Here is a 21,679-nt window from a genome sequence, read left to right as displayed (position 1 = left end):
GAGGGGTAGGTCCTTTCGTTTTTACTCCGCATTCGGAAAAGGCAGAGGACAGCCAGCTCAAAGGGGCCAAAAACGATTCACCCGTGGTGGACAGGTTAAAGGTACAAAAGCCGCAGCAACAGGTGCATCTTTACCCTCGGCATCTGCGTCAGCCGCTTCTAAACCCCTCTGAGGTCTCTCCTCACAAGACACCAGTAGGGGGCAGGTTAACTCAACATCTGGCGGAATGGCAGGCTATTGCGTCAGATGCTAGGGCATTGGAGACAGTTGCCCAAGGTTACTGACTGCCTGTTTGTTAGGCAGAATCCAGGACAGTTCCCTTAGGGAGCACTACCCCAGATTAGGACTACAGGTGAGAGCAATAAATCCCCTTTGGTATCAGTCTGTACCACAAAGATTTAATTGGTAGCTGTGGCTGAGCAGTCAGACTTATCTCAAGAGGGAGATGAGCAGTATTCAGGGTTGACACAATAGAGTACAGTACTATGGAGCAAGGAAACACTGACCAAGGTTTTGTATTAAAAAGAGAATATATATTTATTTTATACACTTCTAAGTCAACACTTAGATCACAGTTAATAAAGTAAGTTAAGTTTATTCAAAAGAAAAGCATATACAATTCCCTATTCAATTGTAAACAAGTTTGCAGTATAGTGAAAACTGAGCAAAACGACACAGTGAAAACCAACGACAAATGGCACTCTACCAATTCAACGAAAGGGAGGGAAAGTACAAGTTAAACCGAAATATCTTCAGACACCCCCTAGCAACACTTCCCTGAAGTTTTGTGAACAAGTAATGCACAGTAACACTTTAGCTGAAAGACAAGTGAATGAAAACTGAGCAAAATGGCACTCCACACGTTAAAACAGTAGGAAGGAAGAGGGGTTTAGAAGATGTAGGTGCATCAACACATTTCTCATTGAAAACTAATCTAGTGAGAGCAGATCTAACAAATCAGCCAGAGTCAATAGGCCTGAGCCAGAGTAAGTGCTACAGGACCAAGAGCCGAGGAGCAAAAATGTTCTTGTAGCTGCAGTCAAATCTTTAGTAGAAAACCTTTGAAGAGGTAGATGCAACGTGAAAGACAATGTTAAGAGAGAGCGTGGCTGACCCCACAAGTAGTTAAAGGATTTAAAACACCTTTAGGGCTACCACGGAGAAAGGGCGGCCTGGCGGAACAATGTACCTTAAATGTGGAGAAGTGGCTCCTGCGGTGGCGGTTGTTCCTGGTAGTTCCTGCAGGTCAAGTGATCCAACAGAGGAAGAGAGGCTCTCGTCGTGGAGGAAGGTTGGAGTTGCTGCACTACCCAGGGATGAAACCAGCCGCGGTGCTGCCAAACGAAGTTTAAAAGGTACGCTCCTTTTAATCGCAGTCCGGGTCGATAGCTGCCTGGCTATCCGGTCTCCAAGTGCTGGGCACGGTCGATTCGACTAAGGCAGGTCCGAGGATGCGATAGGTGAACTGATTGACCCCACCAGCTCAAGGGAAGGAGGCTCTTTCGCTGAAGATCCCCTCTCGTCGTGTGGAAGAAAAGTGGTGAGACGATCTGGCAGGGCTTCACCGGTGGTGTACATGCTGAAGATGTCTCTGGCTTCTCTTCCCTTCAGTTCCGTAGTTCCAGTGGCGACGTCTTGCTCTTCCAGTCCTCAGGACCCTGCTTTTATGCAGAAAGAGACCCATTCATACAGCCTAGCTGTCACTCACACAGTGGAGTGGTCTTCTTGGCGGGAGACCCTCCAGCCTATCAGGTTAGAGTGCGACCGGAGTTGCTGTGGCAACTCTGTCAGGGGGTTCTACTCCCTCTCCCAAACAACAGACCCACCCCAGACTCAGTGGCGCCGAAAGGAGGGCTTCTTGGCAGAAGCCCGCCAAAAGGACGAACAAAGGATCCCCGACCTGAGTTAGGAAAATGGAGTAAGACTTGAGAAAGAAGTTTTATTAAAGTTCTGGCAAATAAAACCTACCGGAGTAAAGTTAATAATAAAATAAACCGGCGGTATATTAGAGGCTGTCTGAAAAAGTGTTAGCCTCGAACAATGGGAAATCCCATAGAGAAATATTTGCGGTCGAATATAAAAGGTAGTAACCACTGCCACCAGCCAGAAACTTTGTAGAGGGGGACTTTAAGGTACCCTCTCGAAAATGAACATAGGGGAAAAACTATTAACCCCTTCCAGTACTTCCATATTAAGATGGGGGGTACTGGTTAAGTTCATAAAAATCGACTAGTAAAGTCAATGGGGACTTTACATGCCCTGGGAGACAGTATCAGTCCCAGGGTATGGAGTCTATGTTTGGGGGTCGCTACGACACCCCTGTGTCACTGCACGGAGGGTGCTGTGTAACACATGTGCATAAAGATGGTTCCTATGGGTGAGAGAAAAGATCCCATAGGCATTAAACACAAAAATAGCCTAGAACACACATAGCAAAAATGCCTAAGAGTGGGAAAAAGAGTCTCACTCTTAGCAGGTAAAAAGAAACAAACGCTTCAAATCCAGCAAAGCTTCTGGGGGACTCCATAGGTAAGGGAAATTAGCCATAAAATGAGAATTCTCCCTAACACTGTTCTACACACCCCTCAGAGTCATCCACCGGGGAACAACTCTTCGAAGTTTCCAGATCCGCTCCTTCTGCAGGAGATTCTAGACCTGCTAGAGAAAGGGGCCATAGAACCGGTAACTGCAGCGGAGAGGAACAAGGGTTGGTATTCCCCCTACTTCCTAGTACCGAAGAAGGACCGAGGACTGAGACCCAACTTGGACTTACGAGAATTGAACACATTCCTCAGGAAGGACAAGTTCAAGATGGTAACACTCTCTCAGATCCTTCAGGCCCTCCAGATACAGGACTGCCTGGTATCTCTAGACCCTCAGGATGCTTATTTCCATGTGCCAATCCATCTCAAACACAGGAAATACCTGAGGTTCGCAATTGGCAACTCTCACTATCAATTTCGAGTTCTGCCATTTGGGCAGACCTCCGCCCGAGGGTCTTCACCAAGCTAATGTTGGTAGTGGCTGCAAGTCTAAGGAGGGAAGGGATCCACGTCTGACCCTACCTGGACGATTGGTTGATCAGAGCAGTATCTTCGGAACAAGCTCAGATCCAGCTAGATTATGTCTGCCACTTCCTTCACAAACTGGGCTTCTCCCTCAATTTAAAGAAGTCACAGATGATACCATCACAGAGACTACAGTTCATTGGAGCAGTCCTGGACACTTCCCTGGGGAAAGCCTCGCCACCAGACGTGAGGGCTCAAGATATTCTGCAGATGGTCACCAAGTTTCAGAATGCCCAACGTCTTCCAGCCTTTGACTTTTTGAGGTTGCTAGGCCTCATGGCATCCTGCATCTTCCTAGTGCCAGAGGCTCGCCTGAGAATGAGATCCCTCCAGTGGGCACTAAGAACCCATTGGTCGCAATTCTCAGGAAGAATGACAGATCTCCTTCAGGTCCCGGACAGAGTGGCTCGAGACCTTCGGTGATGGGCCTGTCGGGAGAACATTTTGAAAGGAGAACAGTTTTGGCAACCATGGCCGGAGATAACAGTAGTCACGGATGCCTCACTCACGGGGTGGGGAGCCCATGCCAACAACTTGACCATCAGCGGTCGTTGGTCTCCATCGGAGTCCAGACTCCGATGGAGACCTCTCAGCAACCTGTTGGAGCTGAGAGCTATCAGAATAGCGATAGAGGCTTTTCTGCCATCTGTACAAGGGAAAAATGTCCTACTAATGACGGACAACACAGTGGCCATGCACTACCTTAACAAAAGAGGAGGCGTAGGATCACTGCCACTGTGCAGAGAGGCGAGTCAGCTCTGGGTTTGGGCAATTCAAGAAGGAATCTCTCTATCGGCAGTTCACTTAGCCGGAGAGAAGAACTTGACAGCAGATGCTCTGAGCAGGCAGAGCACAGTCTCCCACGAGTGGGAGCTTGCTTAGGAAGTCCTTCAAGAGATATTTGCCCTTTGGGTAACCCCTCAAGTGGATCTGTTCGCCACCAGTATCAACAGGAAGTGCAATCAGTTTTGTTCAAGGGAATTTACCCCGAGAGGAGCTCTAGGGGACGAGTTTGTAGTGGACTGGAAGTTTCCGCTTCTGTACGTGTTTCCTCCAGTGCCTGTCATTCCTCAGATGACCAGGAGGTTGAGAAGATTCCGGAAGACTATGATCCTAATTGCCCGAGACTGGGCCAGGAGAACATGGTACCCGGACCTACTTGACATGTCCATCTGCCCTCCGATTCGTCTTCCGCACAGAGAGGATCTTCTCTCGCAGAAGGGAGGTCAGGTTCTCCATCCAGACATCAGAACCCTCAACCTTCACGCTTGGTTTCTGAAAGGTTGAAGAGTGAGTGAATTACAAGCTCTATCTTGCAAACCTCCTCATAAAGTTTTTCACAAAGACAAAGTTGTCTTACAAGTGAAGCCTAATTTCCTCCCAAAGGTAGTCTCTGAATTCCACATCACTCAGAAGATAACCTTACCTTCATTCTATCCTCCTCCCTATCCAGGGAAAGAGGAAGAGAGGCTACATAGGGTGGCTCCAAGGCGTGCCTTGAGTTTTATATCCGCAGACTTGCTAGGATAAGGCAAGCAGACTGTTTATAGGTTATGCAGGGCACAAATTAGGATTGTCAATCACAAAACAGACCATTTCAAGATGGATTATTTTAGCCATTCTAGAATGCTACAAATTGGCAGGGAAAGAGCCCCCTCAACACCCTAAGGCTCATTCAACCAGGGGTATCGCAGCCTCTTCGGCTCTCCAAAGAGGGATACCGATTCGGAACATATGTGCGGCTGCCACATGGTCAACCGCATATACCTTTACAAAATTCTACAATCTGGATTCCTCCTCTAGCCAGGAGACAAGATTTGGAAAAGCTGTGTTACACTCTATTCATTCTTAAAGGGAAATATTCCAATTTTACTCCCACCTCCATTTGCACACCACTGCTATGGGAGTCTATCAAGATAAGGAATACGTCGGAGGACACAATCCCTTCAAATAACAAGTTACTTCTTACCTTGTAACGTTCTTTCGATGGGATGTTCCTCCAAGGTATTCCTTATCGCCCCTCCCATCCATCCCTGCAGTAAAAACTTCCCTTGTAGTTGCAGCTTACGCTCCTTCAACGTCAATAACCAATTCATAAATTCATGCACAGCTAAATTTCAAGCTTCAAAACGGAACTAAGCAATGGTCGCTGCGCAAGTCCATTTATACGGACGATGACGTCAGCGCCGAGACGGTGGCTGTCGAGGGACACCAGCTCGAGGGACGTCGACACGCAGCACCCTCTTCTGAAATAATTTCCGAGGCCAGCAAGCTGGGATGTAATCTATCAAGATAAGGAATACGCCGGAGGAACATCCCATCGAAAGAACGTTACAAGGTAAGAAGTAACTTGTTCTTTTCAAGAGAACAAGCGTTCTGTGGCATGTTACTCTACTCTCTGGGAAACCTTTAAGGGTGTAACCCAGGGGATATTTATTGCTAAATATGCAGGGTTTCTCAGGAGTAGACGGGCAGAGCTGGCTGCCAGTGAAACCGGTTTGAGGGACTTGAAGCCGGGAGCAGGGTTCCTCACAGGCGTTGGGAGCCAGTCTCAGTTCCATGAGGAGCTGGGTGCATTTAGGGACGCTGCCGAGAGGGAGGAGAGATTTTCTAATCGATGTGTGACAGGGCGTAAGTACAGATAGGGGCAGAGGACGGGGAGCTTGTTGGCAAGAATGATAACATCCAAAACCATGAGGTCGCATATTGCACACTGACAAAGAATTAATGGGCTCAATGGTGGATTATTACAGGGCCCCATATTCTTCCAAGACCAGGTCAGGCGGCACTGGACAAGTATTAGATCAGGTCAGACTATATTGGGTAGCTCAGGAGGAAATTGAGTTGCTGACCAGGCCGTTCACTGAGCAAGAGTTACATGAGGCCATAAAAACACTTCCCGTGGGAAAGGCAGCAGGCCGTGATGGGCTCTCCGCTAACTTTTATAAAGCGTATGCCTTAATCCGGTCCCACACATGTTAAATATGTATCAGCAGGCACTGCAGGAGGGCTCTCTTCCCAAATTGATGCGCACATCGGTGGTTACCCTGCTATTAAAGCCTGGGAAGAGCATGGAGAGTTGCTTGTCCTACCAACCAATCTCCCTGATTAATCTAAATAACAAAATCTTGGCAAGGGCGCTTGCTAACAGGCTCGCCCGATAATGCCCGGGTGTGTCCTGGCCGATCAGGCAGGTTTTATACCCGGAAGGTCTACATTGCATGGGCTATGCAGAGTATTTGGTCTTCTCTCGGTTCTGGAGTAGCAATCCCAAGTAGGTGCAGCCCTTATCAATGCCGAGGAGTTTGACTCAATTGAATGGCCTTTTCTCTTCTCTGTTTTATAAGGTTGGTATCCCTGTTATATGAAGGCCTTGTGGCACAATTATGTGTGAATGGTAGAATATCGGCCCCCCTACATGATGGGAAGGGGAACACAGCAAGGGTGCCCGCTGTCTCCCCTTTAATTTGTGCTTGCTGTGCAACATCTGACAGAGTTAGCCTGATCCAGGCACATAGGTAGAGGAGTACAGTTGTTCACACATAAATTGATTATTTCACTCTATACCGAAGACCTGATATTGTTCATGAAAGATCCCAAAACAAATTATGGACCGGTCATGGCTGACATCTTGGACTTTGGGTGTTTCTCTGGGCTCAATGACAACCCATCCAAATCGATGTTGTTTCCCCTGACTGACAGAACCAAGAGGTTCTGTGAGGAGTTCAACTTCCAATGACATACTGAACACACTCGGTACCTTGGGGTGATGGTAATGGGGTCCCCTGAAGTGCTTTACTGGGAAAACTATGGGGTAAAATTAGCTCAAACCGAAGTGGCCCTTGGGAGATGATGAACTTGCCTCTGTCCCTATACGGTTCGATAGCGTTAATTAAAATAGTTATTTTGACCAGATTTTTGTATACTTTCCTCCATGTGCCCATAGCGGTCCCCTCTGCCTTCTTTAAATCACTGAAGGCCTTAATAACTGGGTTTGAGTGGCAGAGGAAACAGGCGAGAGTGCACTGGAGCATGTTAGTGGCCCCACTGGGAAGGAGGGGCCTTACGCTCCCCGATATCGAAGCCTACGGGGTGGCAGCGCAGGCCTCATTTCTAGCTTATTGGTACGACTCGATCCCCGATAGGGTGCATGTCCAGATTGAGAGGGCCATAGTTGCTCCGTCGCTCCTGAGGGCAGTAATCCTCACCTTATTGCAACGCATGGTGAGAGCCTGCAATATGGTTGAGCTCAACTTTGGTGCCTTACGGCGCATTGAGGGGAAGACACGACGCAAGGTTCTGTACTCCCCACTCCTTCCCGTCAAGTATGTGCCAAGGATCTCGCTGACTGGGGAGAATGTTTTCACACAATGTATGGATAGGTTGGGCTTATCGTGCTGGTGGGTTATTTTCTGGAAAGGGACATTTTTGACACTTGAAGAATTCAAGGTTGAAGGGTGAGGTGACAGCGCTTGTCATTTTCATGTATTTTAGATTACGTACCGGGCGGAAGGACAGGTTCACTAGCTTTCCCCGGGAGCCCCAATTGCACCGGTTCTGCATGGAGTGATCAGTTCGGGGAATCGGTCCAAATTGGTCTCTAGGCTATATGCTAGCATAATAGACAAATTGGCGGGGTGGTCTGGGGATTCCCACCGCAAATGGGAGGGTGCTTTAGGTACCCCCATCTCGGATCATATCTGGAGGTATTGTTGCGTGCAGATGCGGAAGGTTGCTGTCAATAGCTTTAAGCTGATTCATTTCAAATTTCTCCATCAGTTTTACCTGACCCCAGTGGATATCCATAGGTTTTTTCACCACAACACTAGACTCATGCCAGAGGTGCAGCGACTCACCTGCTACATTTCTGCACCTTGCATGGCTCTGCCTGTGTATACAATCGTTCTGGTTACAAGTCTTTGACATGGTTGGGGGGATAGCTGGAGAGGCAGTGGTACCATCCCCCATGGTCGCTCTGTTGGGGTACACATATGCACTGCCTAAGCATCTCAGGTGACTTCTGGGACTGTTACTGCTGCTTGCTAAGAGGAGGGTGGCCATGTTATGGGCCTTCTTTCTGTACACTAGCAATAGAGAACTGACATTCTATATTGTAAAGATATGGAGTCTGGATATGGAGCTGCTACGCAACCGGCGTCAAGGCCAAGGAACATTTGGGGACCTTATGTAGGCTATTTATTATCACCTAGAAGAGATGACTCGGGGGGGGGGGGGCAGGTGGCAATGAGAACCATGTGAGAAGCGGTGTTCTGGTGGAGCTCCCGCGATCCTGTCACTGATCCTCGTCAAAAGTGCACATACAGCGGCACATAAGCCCTGGAAAATTTCGTACTAGCCCATGAATATGGCACACATGGGCGCAGAAACTTGGGAGTCCGCGGGACGCGGGGAGTCGGAGCTGTGATCTTTGCTGAAGCCGCACATCTGAGAACGATGGCACAAGATGGTGGACGGGTGGCTTAAGCAAAGGAAACAGTTGTCTGGGTGAAGAAAGCTAAGAGACAGCAGAGAGTTTGCCCGGCCACGAGGCATATTGCATGGGCACCCCTGCACTGTGTGCATGAGCTGGACGGTGTCGGAATCAGGGACGTAGCGGTACGACCAGCATCTGACACAAAGTGGACGATAACCCCATTTAACTGCCCCAGGGCCCGTCTGTGGTGAGCTACGGCGGCCCTCCGGGATGGTGTGAGCTGAATGGGACCGAACTGCTGGGCAAGCGGGCCAGTCCAAGTGAGCACGGCCCCCGTAACTGCATTGCGCAACAACGCGTGACAACGAGGCTGGCAGCGAAGCGGCCTGAGGGAAAGGCGTACCCTCAAGGAGAACCAGGAAGCCCTGCATAGGCCAGCGTCGAGACGCCTGCAGGGCGCAGGACAGAGTGACCGGAGGCACTCCCGCCAGGAGGACCCACAGCGAAGCCAGCAAAGGGAGGACACCTGTCGCGGCGTAACGCCAGAGAGTGCAGGGGGACCGGAGAGTGTGCCAAGAGAGCAGCGGCTTGGAGCGGCGCGGCCTTTGGGTCCACCAACTGTACACGAAGGCGGCCCGCCCAGCCGAGGCTGGCCATGGACACACTGCTACGCTGCACCGCTCATACCTGGGTGAGAGCGGCACCCAGGACAAAGGGGGTACAATCAGGCAAGCCGCAAACGTGCACCCGAGGTGGCCACGGGCCCGCGGCCCCCTTATAGTAATAGACATTGGTGCCCCGGCGCCGCACACACAGAGAGGTGCAAGCATATTCAGACCCAAACGAAGACCGAACTAGAGAAAGTGATTCAGCACCTACCCACGTGTAAGGCTCCGGGGTCGGATGGGCTCCCAAGTGAATTTTGCAAGACGTACAAGCATGAGGTACTCTCCCGCTACTTGCCATGCTAAATGGGGCATTTAAACGAGGGAGGCTGCCGAAGTCCCTGAGGGAGGCGGTGATCATTCCGCTCTTAAAACTGGGCAAGCCAAGCACAGACTGTGGATCATACCGACCCCTGTCAATGCTCAACCAAGACAGCAAAATCCTTACAGCCACGCTGGCAAATAGGCTCAAACGAGCTATTGGAAAACTGGTACACCCCAATCAAACAGGTTACGTCCCAGGCAGGAATATAACAGACAATCATAGGAGACTCCACCACATTAATGAGCAGAGGGGGACCCAGGCAAAATGGCGATAAGACTCGTTGGATGCCATTAAGGCCTTGGACTCTGTGAGGTGGCCGTGGTTGCTAGCGGCGCTGAAAGAATATGGGATGGGGCCGGGGTACCTGAGGTGGGTCAAAATGATATACAGCTCCCCAATCGCCAGGGTTAAAACTGGCGCAATAATCTCAGGCAAATGGCAACTTAGTAGGGGCACCAGACAGGGCTGTCCCTGGTCGCCCATGTTGTACATTCTCGCTCTGGAGTCACTGGCAATCTGCCTCAGACAACAGTATGGGGAGATTGGAATCCCTATAAAGGGAGGAATGCACCTCACATCACTGTACGTGGATGACATCCTGCTATACCTGCGCTTCCTAGAAGAAAACCGACAATATGTCCTGGAGGTGATGGAACGCTACGCCACCCTCTCAGGCATAACATTAAAACCCCAAGAAATTGAGCATGTTCCCTTTAGGGAGATACAGGAGGGCCCTGCAGGGGAACCTACCGGTACTGCCGATACCCTGGCAGACCAGGACATTTCGATACTTGGGTATCGACATATACCACAGGGCTGAGGATGAACACATGCACAATACGGAGAGGGCAGTGGAAGGCATTAAAAGTCGTATGGGGTTTTGGGGTTTTGGTCCAGGCTACCCCTGGCTATGATGGGTAGGGAGGCTCTGATCAAGATGGTGGTCCTGCCGAGACTGCTGCACTTTTTTACGAACATCCCGTACATGCTCCTCAAACGTTTTTTCATGAAACTCCACAGCTTATGCAGTGGCTTTATATGGCACAACTCCAGGAATAGAGTGGCTCTCTGGAAGTTGCAGAACCCCTGTGACGGGGGGTATAAACCTAGCGAACTTCGAGTTATACTATCTGGTGGGACAGCTCCAGTATGTGGCCAGGTGGTTGTCTGAAGTAGAGACAGCTGAAGCCAGGCTATTGTACAAGGACACCGCCCCCTTTTTTCTGAGAGAGGTGGTATGGTTGCATAAATCAAAGTTGCAAGGAAGGGCGAGACTGTTGAAACTGGGCTGGGAAATATGGAACAAAGCATGGCAGGTAGCTGGAAACCCGACCCCATGCTCCCTGCAGGTGCCGTTAGTGGCGCTATGCGGGGAGGACCTGCAAATAATAAAAGGGATCCGCAGATACTGGGAACCGATGGGCCTTGCGATGCTCGGTGATGTATGGCAAGAGGGGGAGGCACTAGACTTCCAGAGATTAATGGAGGATACCGGGGTGCACAAAGGCCAATATATTACTTATACAAGAATCATCAAACAGGTGCGGGAAAGGTGGCCTGCGGTAGTGCTAGTGGAGCAACCTGATATGGTCATTGAGACGATGTATGATATATCGGAGGGTGAGCACGAAATATCCTGCATATATGAAGTGTTGATGACTAGGGTGGGTAAGGAGGTGCTCCAACTGAGGCGAGACTGGGAGGAGGAGGTGGGAGAACCTATGCTGGATGGACAATGGGATAGGGTTCAAAGGTATCACAAGAAGGTGTCCCGTAATGCAAGGCTACAGCAGATCCAGTTATACGTCACTCATAGGGCATATATGACCCCTAGCAGGATTGCCAGGTTCGGAAGCTTGGTAACACAACAATGCCCACGGTGTGGGGAGGTGGAAGCTGGGTTGATACACATGTTTTGGGCTTGCCCAGAGGTGGGTAGATGCTGGACAGAGGTCAAACTACGCCTAGCTGAAAAAGGGATCACACTGGAGGTGGAATCAGTTTGGGCATGCATGCTGGGGGTTTTTGCCAGACCACGTAACCTGAAGCACATTAGTAAGATGAAAGACCTGGCCTACATCCTGGCCAAACGGAGAATCGCTATGGGCGGGCGGACGTGGTGGGCGGACCTCCTGAAATGGGCAGATGCAGAAACGGCAGCTTGGTATGAAGCAATCAGTAGAGGAGGGGATGAAGAAGCGGGACCCCTGATAGCGTGGAGGCAACTGGTAGCCACAATGGTGGGACCTCCCCAGGCTGATCTTAGTGAAGAAGGTATGAGGGAGACTATTGAGGAAGACAAGCTCAAAGATATGCAAGCTAGTGGCATTGAAGCAGGGGCTCGAGTTAAGGGGGCGGGAGGGGGGAGGACGGTGATGCACAAGTGAACATAATGATGCAAAGTTCGTATGCGAATGTCCTCAACGTTTGTGATGTTTGGTGTGTTGTTAACAAAAAAATAATAAAAATTGTTTTAAAAACACTAGGAGCGATGACTCTGAAGGATCTGGACCCCTATATTATGCATAACCTTAGACATCACTATCTCCTTTTTGCTTGGTTGTGTTCAGCATCATTGTACTGTGGGATTGTGGAATGTGTTGCTGTCTGAACTTTTTAATTTGTTGATTTTGTGGTGTTTATGAAAAACAAATAAAGAGAGTTTAAAAAAAAGAGACCAAAGTGATGTAAGTCGAAAGCAAGAGTGGGGTGGAGAGGTGGAGAAACAAAGACACTTCGACGAAGGTTGGAAGCCAGAACACTGAAAGGATGGGGTGACAACAGGGAAGGGGTAGAGTGAGAAAGAACAGAATAAAGAGACTGAAAGGGGTTGGAATTAAAGAGAAAACTAGTGAGAAAGAGATAGATGAGAGAAGGGAGAGGAAGGAATGACGGGAAAGCGCAATCAGGTAGGAGAAGCTGGTAAGAGGAAGACACCTGCTTCTCTGTATAATATGCTATGGATGAGTCCAATGCTTAGACTAATTCTCAGTTTGGGTTTGGTGGCAGAACTGAAAAAGTATCAGATCCCAAAAAGAAGCATCCATTAGCACGGAGTGGTAGTGCCTGTTACATGCAGGAGGACCAACAAAACATTGGAGTCAACACCTTGCTTTCCAAGAAAGACAAGCTACATACAAGAAATTTGTTTTTCTGGAGACCCTTCAACCACTAGAAACTGTGGGAGACTTTCTGATATATCCAGGATGATGCAACCCAGACAATGAGAGAAAAATTGAAAGCAGACCTGACTAATCATGCATCTGACCACTGCTTTGCAAAGAAACTCTCCTGTTTATTTCTCTCTCCAGAGGGAACCCCATGGGGCTTACTACTTACCCCACCTGTTGTATTTCCCACAGTAAAGGGAATGGACGTTAAATGTAGATCTGTATCTGGTCATCTGCTGATACTTATACCATCACAGGGCTCTGAAGGGGAAGGTATTGTCATGCCATGGGCTCAACAGGGGACTTGAGACCCAGAAAAACTTCACATTGTCTTAATTTTGTTCACACCAAAGAAGTTTAGGATTAGAGAACATCATCAGGTGAGGTCTTTGCAAGCCCCTGACTTTAGGACCTTGGTCCCGAGTCCTTTCTTCTCCTCTAACCAGGTCTCCCTTTTGTTGGCAGAAAACAGTCACTTACCGTCTTTGGGATTTATAGCATCTTACACTCATTTATTGACCTTTGTTGGTCCTTCCTGGTTGTCTCCAGTCTTCTCACTATATTAGGTTGGCCCTTCAAGATTTGCTGATTACCTGGCACCACCATTCCTGTTAGCCTGTGCCATCTGAATGGGGGTTGGGTTTTAGGGTTTGCCCTTTTATTAGAGTGATACTAGCCCCTTGAAGTCCTCCTTCATAATGCCAAGCATATTAACAAGGTCCCAGGTCCTGGGGAGACATACACTTCCCTGACCCCTCTCTTGTGTCTGCCCTCTTTTGTTGGCTCCCTTACGTCCCTCTTTCCTTTCTCCTTTTTTCTGGTCTTTGTGCTCCGCTTGCCCTCCTCTCTTCTCTTTCCACGCCTCCTACCTCTTGCTCCTTTTGCTCCTCTTGGCCTCCTCAGTTATTTTCACTCTCCCCACCTCTTCCTCTCTACCTCCTACACTCCTCTCTCTTTATTCCTCTTCCAGTCTTCTCCCTCTCCTCTCTACCACCTCTGCTTCTCTACCTCTCTACTCCATCTCCTTGCTACACCACAACGAACAACCCTGTAACTCTGCACATCACCTAACACTCCTCTCTTCATCTTGTTTTTATAGTTAAGTATTGCAGAGTCTGAAGTGTATGATTGACTAACTGTATTCAGCTTTGTGCTTATTGTGAGCATGTTCTGTGATTGCATATGTGTTACTTGAACTACGGATTTCCCAGCTTCAATAAGATGGTTATCGGACTCCCCCACCCCCAACTTTCCACTAGCCGTAGCCACAAAGTCAGTATCCACCAGTTTGGGAACATTCTGTACACGACTTCCTCAAGTAACTCTCTGAATGAGTCTCCTGGTCAGAATATTGGTATGTCGCCATTCCTGACTTTGCGCTGACCTCTGCGGATCTCTACAAAAAGAAAGAAGTGGGGTCCACAGATCTTTTTTGTATACTTGCCTGAAGACCTCGGGCCTTTTGACAACACATTCTTACTGACTTTACTGTATGGCTTACAGGTGTCCGTGAGGGCGGGTCCACAGCCTACTCACCCCTCCTTTCAGGCCTCTGGGTTCTGTGACGGTATGTATAGGAGTAAGACTCGAATACAGGAGTGGTATGTTGATTGGAAAAGACCTTTATTATTTCATTTTTTTAAAACTTTTCTTCATTGGCAAGAAGCAGTAGTCGGCGCGCTGCACATTACATAAACACCACACATTACATATTTTGAGGATTGGGTGACAATGCAAAGAATCTACAGAAGATCGCATACATTCATGGGAGCAAATAGATTACAACAAGGCCATTCACCGTACAGCTTGATCAAACACCTGCTCAGGAGATGGGGGAGAAGACAGAAGCTCTAAGTCCTCCTTGACGTTCAGATAGCTACAAAACTCAGTCCATACATTTTTAGGTCGAGCATTCACAGGCAACGTGTTGATATAGTCCTCCTCACACATTTGTGTCCAGGTAAGGGCTTTTAACCACTTCTCCAGTGAAGGGGGGGACCGAAGCTTCCAACACTGCAGGATGCATTTCTTGGCCACTATTGCCGCCACATTCAGAAATCTAGCGACCCGCCTTGCCTCAGTCCTCTCCCAGAGCCCGAACAATAGAGCCAGGGGGTCAGGGTCGATCCGGAACCCCACCATCTCTGAGAGGGCCCCAAGCACCGCCTCCCAAAACGGAGCCAATGCCCCACAGGACCAGAACATGTGGGCGTGGTCTGCATCGCTGGATCTACATCTCTGGCAGAGGTGGGAGTGATTCCGTGCAAATCTCCCAACCGCGTAAGGAGTGTAGTACAGGCGATTGAGTAACTTGTATTGAACACATCCAACTCTGGAATTGAGGGAGACCCTGCGTGTGTGTATGCACATTAGGGCCCACATACCATCAGTGATGTCCAACCCCAGCTCCCGGCTCCAAGCATCTCGGACAGTGTGGGGGGGTTCTACAGCTCGCACAATCAACATTTTACACCGGGCGGACACTATGCCCCTACTCCCTACAGAATTCGCAATGTAGATGATCTCGGGGGACTCTGTGGGTTTGTCTGGATACTGCTGCTCTTAGTCTAAAGTATTGCAGCAGTTCCAATGAGGACTTGGAGTGCCCTGACCTCCATGTCTGCGGGGTGATGAATTTCCCATCAGGGAACAAGTCGGAGAATGACTGATATCCCAGGTCCAACCAGTGACGCATAAGAAGCTTATCCTGTGTGGGGGCAAGGCCCGGAAATGACCACAAGGGAAGCCATTTGTAGTATGGGGGGTGCCAGGGTGGGGTAGCAGAACCTGTCTCCACGCCCTGATAGTAGATGCCACTGGGTCAGCAGGGGCGTCCGAGCGATACGTGTGGAAGAGGATCAGGGACATAACATTTACCTCACCAGTCAGGAGGATTTCAAGCTTAACATGCGGGGGAGGGTCCTGGTGCCGGTACCAATGTGTAGCATGCTGGGCTTGTGCGGCTATCCAGTACTGGGTGAGATCCGGTGCATTGAAGCCCCCCTTCTCGTAGGGTAGTGTCATATATTGCCACTTCCTGCGCACAGCACCGGAATGCCAGAGGAAGCAGGCACACCCCGCATGCAAGTCCGCAAAGTATTGTTTCCCAGGCCAGAGTGGGACGTTAGCAAATATGTATAGGAGCTTTGGAACTATGATCATTTTGATTAGGGACAGTCTCCCTGATAGTGAGAGGGGGAGGTTACACCATCTTTTCATCCTGGCCTCAGTATATTGCGTGGCAGCCCCATAGTTATCAGCCAATAGAGAGGATTTCGAGAGGGACACCTGGACCCCCAGGTATTTGATGCCCCCGGGGGCCCACTTGAGCAGGAATTTGCATGCAGGTTGGGGAGTTGCGGGTGTGAGGGGAAAGATTTCTGATTTAGTGTAGTTTATAGTGAAGCCTGAGAAAGTCCCAATTTTGATTATTTCACGAATGATTGGGTCGAGATGGACCGAGGGGTCTCTAACGTACAGAAGTACATCGTCCGCGTAAAGTGAAGAAGTAAGGGGTATCCCGTAGCCGTATTCCTTTGCTAGTATGGTTGTCCCTTACACTTGTTAGGCAGAAACCTGTGCAGTTCCCTCTGGGACCACTGCAAAAGATTTAGGACTACAGGTGTTAGCAGTAAACCCACTTGGTAGCAGTCTGTACCACCCAGATTTACCTGGTAGCTGTGGCTGAGCAGTCAGACTTCCCTCAAGAAGAGTTAGGCAGTATGTAAAGTATACACAATAGGCACTCGAACACAATAATACAAGCAAACACTGACCAGAGCTTTGGTATCAAAGTATATAATTATTTATTTAAAAGCACACTATTTGAAACACTCCAGCACTCTTATTGTAAAACACTCTAAACACAGTTACTATTATAATATGTACAACCCTTATTCCTTATCAGATAAGTCTTAGTTAACACCACTTATTTTCATACAGAGGTGAGTGCTTAACTATAGATGGCACTCCAACAAGTTAATGAAGAAGGGAGGGAAAAAGACAGAATATGGGAAGGTACACCACTCTAAGCTTTAGGAACACTATTAGCAAGTCGAAGAGCAAAAGTCACTTGTGAGCCAAAGTCCATAGGCTGGGCCCACTCTTAGAGAGAGCAGAGCACAAATGCGTCCAAGATCACACAGTTACACTAGGCTTCGAAAGTCTTGCAGAGAGTTCGAAAAGAGTTTAGAGAGGCTCAGAAAAGTTTAGCCAGGGTGTCCCAGGCTAACCCAGTGTCGAAAGCCGGGGGCTAAATCTACCCCGTACAGTCGGTGGCAAGGGAAGCCGGGCGGGACACGGTACCTTAAGTGGGAAGGATCCTTCAGCGGTGGCAGTTGTTCCTGGCAGCGGGTGCAAGTCTCGTCATCGTCCAGGGGAAGAGAAGATCTCGACTTGGAGGAAAGATGAAGGTCGTTGCACTGCCATGGAAGAAACCAGCTGCAGAGTTTTCCGGTTAAAGGTATTACCCTTTAATTCGCGGTCGTGGTAAAACGTGGTATCCCGGTTGCCGGGGTGCTTGGCACATGCAAGGCGGCCACGAGATAGGTCGGGAAGGTGAAAAGACGGTGAAACTGGTTATCCCCACCAGTCAAAGGAAGAAGACTCTCCGGCGGGAGATCTCCTCTGTCGTTGGGAAAAGTGGTGAGACGGTCCAGCAGGGCTCCACCGGTGGTGTCGTCGTGGCAGGTCGGCTCAGCTTCTTCCTCGTCAGATTCTTAGGTCCTGTGGCGACTTCTGAAGTTCCAGCCCCCAAAGCCCTGCTTTTATGCAGAAAACCCCCATTCACTCAGCCTAGCTGTCACTCAAACATGCTAAGTGGTGAGCCGGCCGGCTCACCACTTGGGCCAATCAGGATGGAGTGCGACTTGAGTTGCCTAGGCAACTCAGTCCAGGGTGCCTAAATCCCCCTCCACCCCTCCTAAGTACCCCAGACAGAGTGGCACCACTTTGGAGGGCTTCTGTGGAGAAGCCCGCCAAAAAGTGGAACAAAGGGCTCGACTTGGGTTGGAGTCACAGAAGAGAACACAAATGCCATTTTAGAACCGAGTTTTGGCAAAAAACACCAACCGGAGAATTAATATTAATTAAATACACCTGCGGTATGTTCGAGGCTATCGTAATTAAATAAATAAAGATAGTAGCCTCGAACAATGGGAAAATCCCATAGAGAAATATTCGCGGTTGAATATAAAAAGTAGTATCCACTGCCACCAGCCAAAACTCGATCAGGGGGGATGGAGACGTGCCCCCTCGACTAACAGACCCTGGGGCAATCGAATTGCCCCAGCCAGTACGTCCACAATATGATGGTTTGTACTGGTCCTGTTCAGAATTTAAGACTAGTAAAGTCAATGGTGACTTTACAGACCCTGGGAGACAGTAGTCAGTCCCAGGGTATGGAGTCTATACTGGGGAGTCACTATGACACCCCTGTGTTACTGCAATGAGGGTGCTGTGTAACCCACATCACAAAAACACATGAAACCCTATGGAGTAAAAGACCCCATAGCCCATTAAACACATCTAGAATCAAAGAAACACACTCAAATCATGTCCAAGAGTGAGGGCAAAAGAGTCTCACTCTCAGCAGGAGAAAAAAATAAACCCCAAAAATCCAGCAAAGCTGCTGGGGGAATCACTAGGTTAGGAAATTCAGCCTAAACAGATAATTCTCCCTAACAACACTATGCGCCATGGGCTCAATAGCCATCGAGAACAGCAGGGGAGAGAATGGGCATCCCTGACATGTGCCTCTGTGGAGGGTGAAGGAAGCTGATAGATGAGAGTTAACCAGGACTTTGGCCACGGGGTAAGTATATAGCAGTTTAATGTAGGACAGCATGCGCGGGCCAATTCCCATCTTCTCCAGCACCGCCCACAAGTATTGCCATGAAACCATGTTGAACGCCTTTTGGGCATCTAGAGTCACGGCAACCGCGTTGGCTTTAGGGTCAATCCTAGAGATGACATTGAACAGTCACCATATGTTTAAGGCAGTGGAGCGGGCAGGGACAAACCCACTTTGATCCGGGTGGATCAAATATTTCATGATGGGGAGGAACCTATTTGCTATGATCTTGGAGAAAATGTTGGTGTCAGTATTAATGAGGGACAGAGGTCTGTAGGAGCCGCATTCGTCAGGAGGCTTACCCGGCCTGGGGAGCACGGTGATGACATCAACACGTAGGGACTGGGGAAGGGTAGCAAGACGTAGCGACTCATCCCAAACCTCGTACAGACGCGGGGCAACAAGGGCGACGTGCTCTTGATAGAACTTGGCAGTTAGGCCATCTGGACCGGGAGCCTTTCCTTTAGGGAGGGCCGAGTTGACCGAGGCGATTTCATCAAGGGTGAAGGGTGTATCCAATTGCTCTTTAGTGGCTTGAGATATAAGGGACATGGGGATGCGGTCAAGGAGGGTATTCAGATCTTGCGGGCTGTGCTCCCGCTGCTGAGCATAGAGGGCTGCATAGAAATCTGCGAAGGACTCGAGAATGGGCCGGTCGGACCAATGCCGGACTCCGTTATTGTCGATGATACTATCAATCCGGGCTCTGCCCCCCTCGGTCCGGGCCAGACAGGCAAGGGTTCAACCAGGCCTCTCCCCCTCGCCATACTTCCGGGCCGCAACGGGACGGGCAAGGTATCTTATCTCGCTGAGGGCGAGGGACTCGAATGTGTCCAGTTCAGTTCGAAAGTGTGCTAACTTGGGTGGGGAAGGGGCGGTAGCGTACTCATGCTCAAGTTCCTTAAGTCTGGACTCAGAGCGGCGCAAGGAGTTCCTAATGCATTTCAGGACCCCAGCCTCCCTGGAAATACACATGCCTCTGATGAAAACCTTGAATGCCTCCCATTTTACCCCATCTGTTGTGTCGTGGCGTTTGTTGGTATCAAAAAACGAGGTGATATCTGCAAGGATGTCGGCCCTGAAGACAATATCATGTAGTGCCTCTGACTTAAAACGCCAATTGGAGTGATAGGGGAGGGCCGGGTGGAGAGCGATGTCCAATGTGATCAGGGAGTGGTCGGACAGCGTGCGCGGCAGAATCTGAGTGTCGAGAGTTTTGCCAATGAGCCCAGCAGAGAGAAGGAAAAGATCAATTCTGGAATGACTGTCGTGGGCAGAGGAATAAAATGTAAACTCTTTAGACAGTGGGTGTAGCGCTCTCCAGGCATCGACCAGACCAGCAGTGACCATGTGTGAATGGAGGCGGCGAGCAGCCCTGGACATTATTCTGGGTGTTGCTCCAGATCTCTCCAATTCGGAGTCTAGAATGAGATTCATATCCCCCCCCAGATAATCGGAACCCCAACATATCCTTTATCAAGGCGATAATGTGATAAAAAAAATCAGGTGCATCTATGCTCGGGGTGTTTGTGTTTCACCAGATGGCATTCTATATTAGCGAGTAAACAGTGAAGGATCATGTACCTACCCTCTCGATCTATGTGGCTGGTACACAGGGAGAACTCCAAAGACTTGTGGATTAAGGTGAGGACACCCCTGGATTGTGAGGAGTACACCGTGTAATATTTGTTGGGGCCCCATGCCGGGGCGAGAGAGGACGAGAGGTGTGCGAGGGCGTGGGTTTCTTGCAAGAGAAGTATTTTGACCCTGTGTCTCTGGGCATATGCAGTAATTCTGTGTGCCTTCGTGAAGTTGCTGAGCCCTCTGACGTTCCACGACATTAGCCTAATAGCCATTCAGCATCCCAGTAACTTGTGGCATCATTAGTTGAATAAGTGCCAACTAAGAATACAATGATATGCTGCATCGCGCCATGAGCCACTGCTACCTCGCCATTTTTATTATAACATCCCACAACTGTACCCCCCCCCCTCACTGCCTCCCCCAAAACAGCAGTGCCCAAAAACCCACCCGAAGATCCAACGCGAGTGTGCCAAACCCAACAGGGCAACACTTGCCTGCACGCCCAACTGGGGCGCAGCCAGTGATCATAACAAGCCAAACTCGGCGTTGCAACTGCAGCGAGGGTCGCTGCTGCCCTGGACCCGACTTAAATGACTGCTCGGTGGAATACACTGTCTATCGTACAGCGGTAACACATGTCAAGTTTCCAGGAGACATTACAACAAATTACAACTAGCAGAGGATACACAAAATAGAGGATCTATAAGTAGGCAAGGAAGTGCAGATGAAAAGTGTGCCAGTAGTACAGAAGGAGGCTCATATACGGGGGTCAAGATCGGCCACCTCAACCCTTGTCCCCGGGCACGTCCACAGGGCCGAGAAGGGGAATATGGGATTCAATAAATTTTACTGCCTCATCCGGGACAGTGAAGAAATATAGCTTATTGCGATGGGTGAGCTTCAGCCTTGCGGGGAACAACATGGCATATTCCACCCTCCTTTCTCTAAGCAGCTTCTTTACACCGTTGAACTGCCTGCGCTCCATTTGAACATTCACAGAGAAGTCTGGAAAGATTCAGATAGTCCGAAACTCCAGTTTCAGTTCACCCCTCTCCCGGGCCAAGCGCAGAATGTGATCCCTGTCCCTGTAACTAAGGACCTTAGCAATAATTGACCAGGGGAAATCGCCCGGGTTGGGGCCAGGGGCCAATGCTCGATGGGCACGTTCAATCGTGAAGAATGGGGAGAGTTGAGGATTGTCCAAAAGGTCTCTCAGGAGGTTTTCAACAGCATGTTCCATTTTGCCTTTGAGGGCCGTCTCAGGGACCGCCACAATGCGAATATTGTTCCTGCGGGATCTGGACTCTTAAGTCGTCGCACTTCGCCTTGACTTGTTTCATATCGCGCACCAGGTCTGATACCGTATTTCGAAGTGTGTGCACCTCATCCTCGTTGGCTCCGATCCTGGTCTCGGCCTCAACCAAACTAGCGCCATGCTGATCTAGTTTGGTGCGCATTGAGGCGACACTGGCGTTGATGTCGTCCAGTTTTTCGTGGAATTAATCAAAGTTCTTAGCCATGGTTTCCATCAGAGTTGTGAGGTCAGGCTGAGGGGAACTAGAGGGAGCGTCTGGGTCGTCCT

The 21,679-nt window shown here is 49.5% G+C and overlaps 1 protein-coding gene and 1 long non-coding RNA gene across 2 annotated transcripts in view; one reads left to right on the top strand and one right to left on the bottom strand.

The window, feature by feature from the left end:
* LOC138569763 (cAMP-responsive element modulator-like) overlaps positions 1-21,679 on the top strand; it is a 1,496,827-nt gene that overhangs the window by 736,984 nt on the left and 738,164 nt on the right. The window lies entirely within an intron of this gene.
* Positions 1-21,679, bottom strand: part of LOC138569764 (uncharacterized) — a 466,562-nt gene that overhangs the window by 29,167 nt on the left and 415,716 nt on the right. The window lies entirely within an intron of this gene.

This window comes from Ambystoma mexicanum, chromosome 2q (assembly GCF_040938575.1).
Source record: "Ambystoma mexicanum isolate Mex_15411 chromosome 2q, UKY_AmexF1_1, whole genome shotgun sequence".
Taxonomy (NCBI): domain Eukaryota; kingdom Metazoa; phylum Chordata; class Amphibia; order Caudata; family Ambystomatidae; genus Ambystoma; species Ambystoma mexicanum.
The sequence above is the reverse complement of the archived record's forward strand: the minus strand, read 5'-3'. Positions and strand labels throughout refer to the sequence as shown.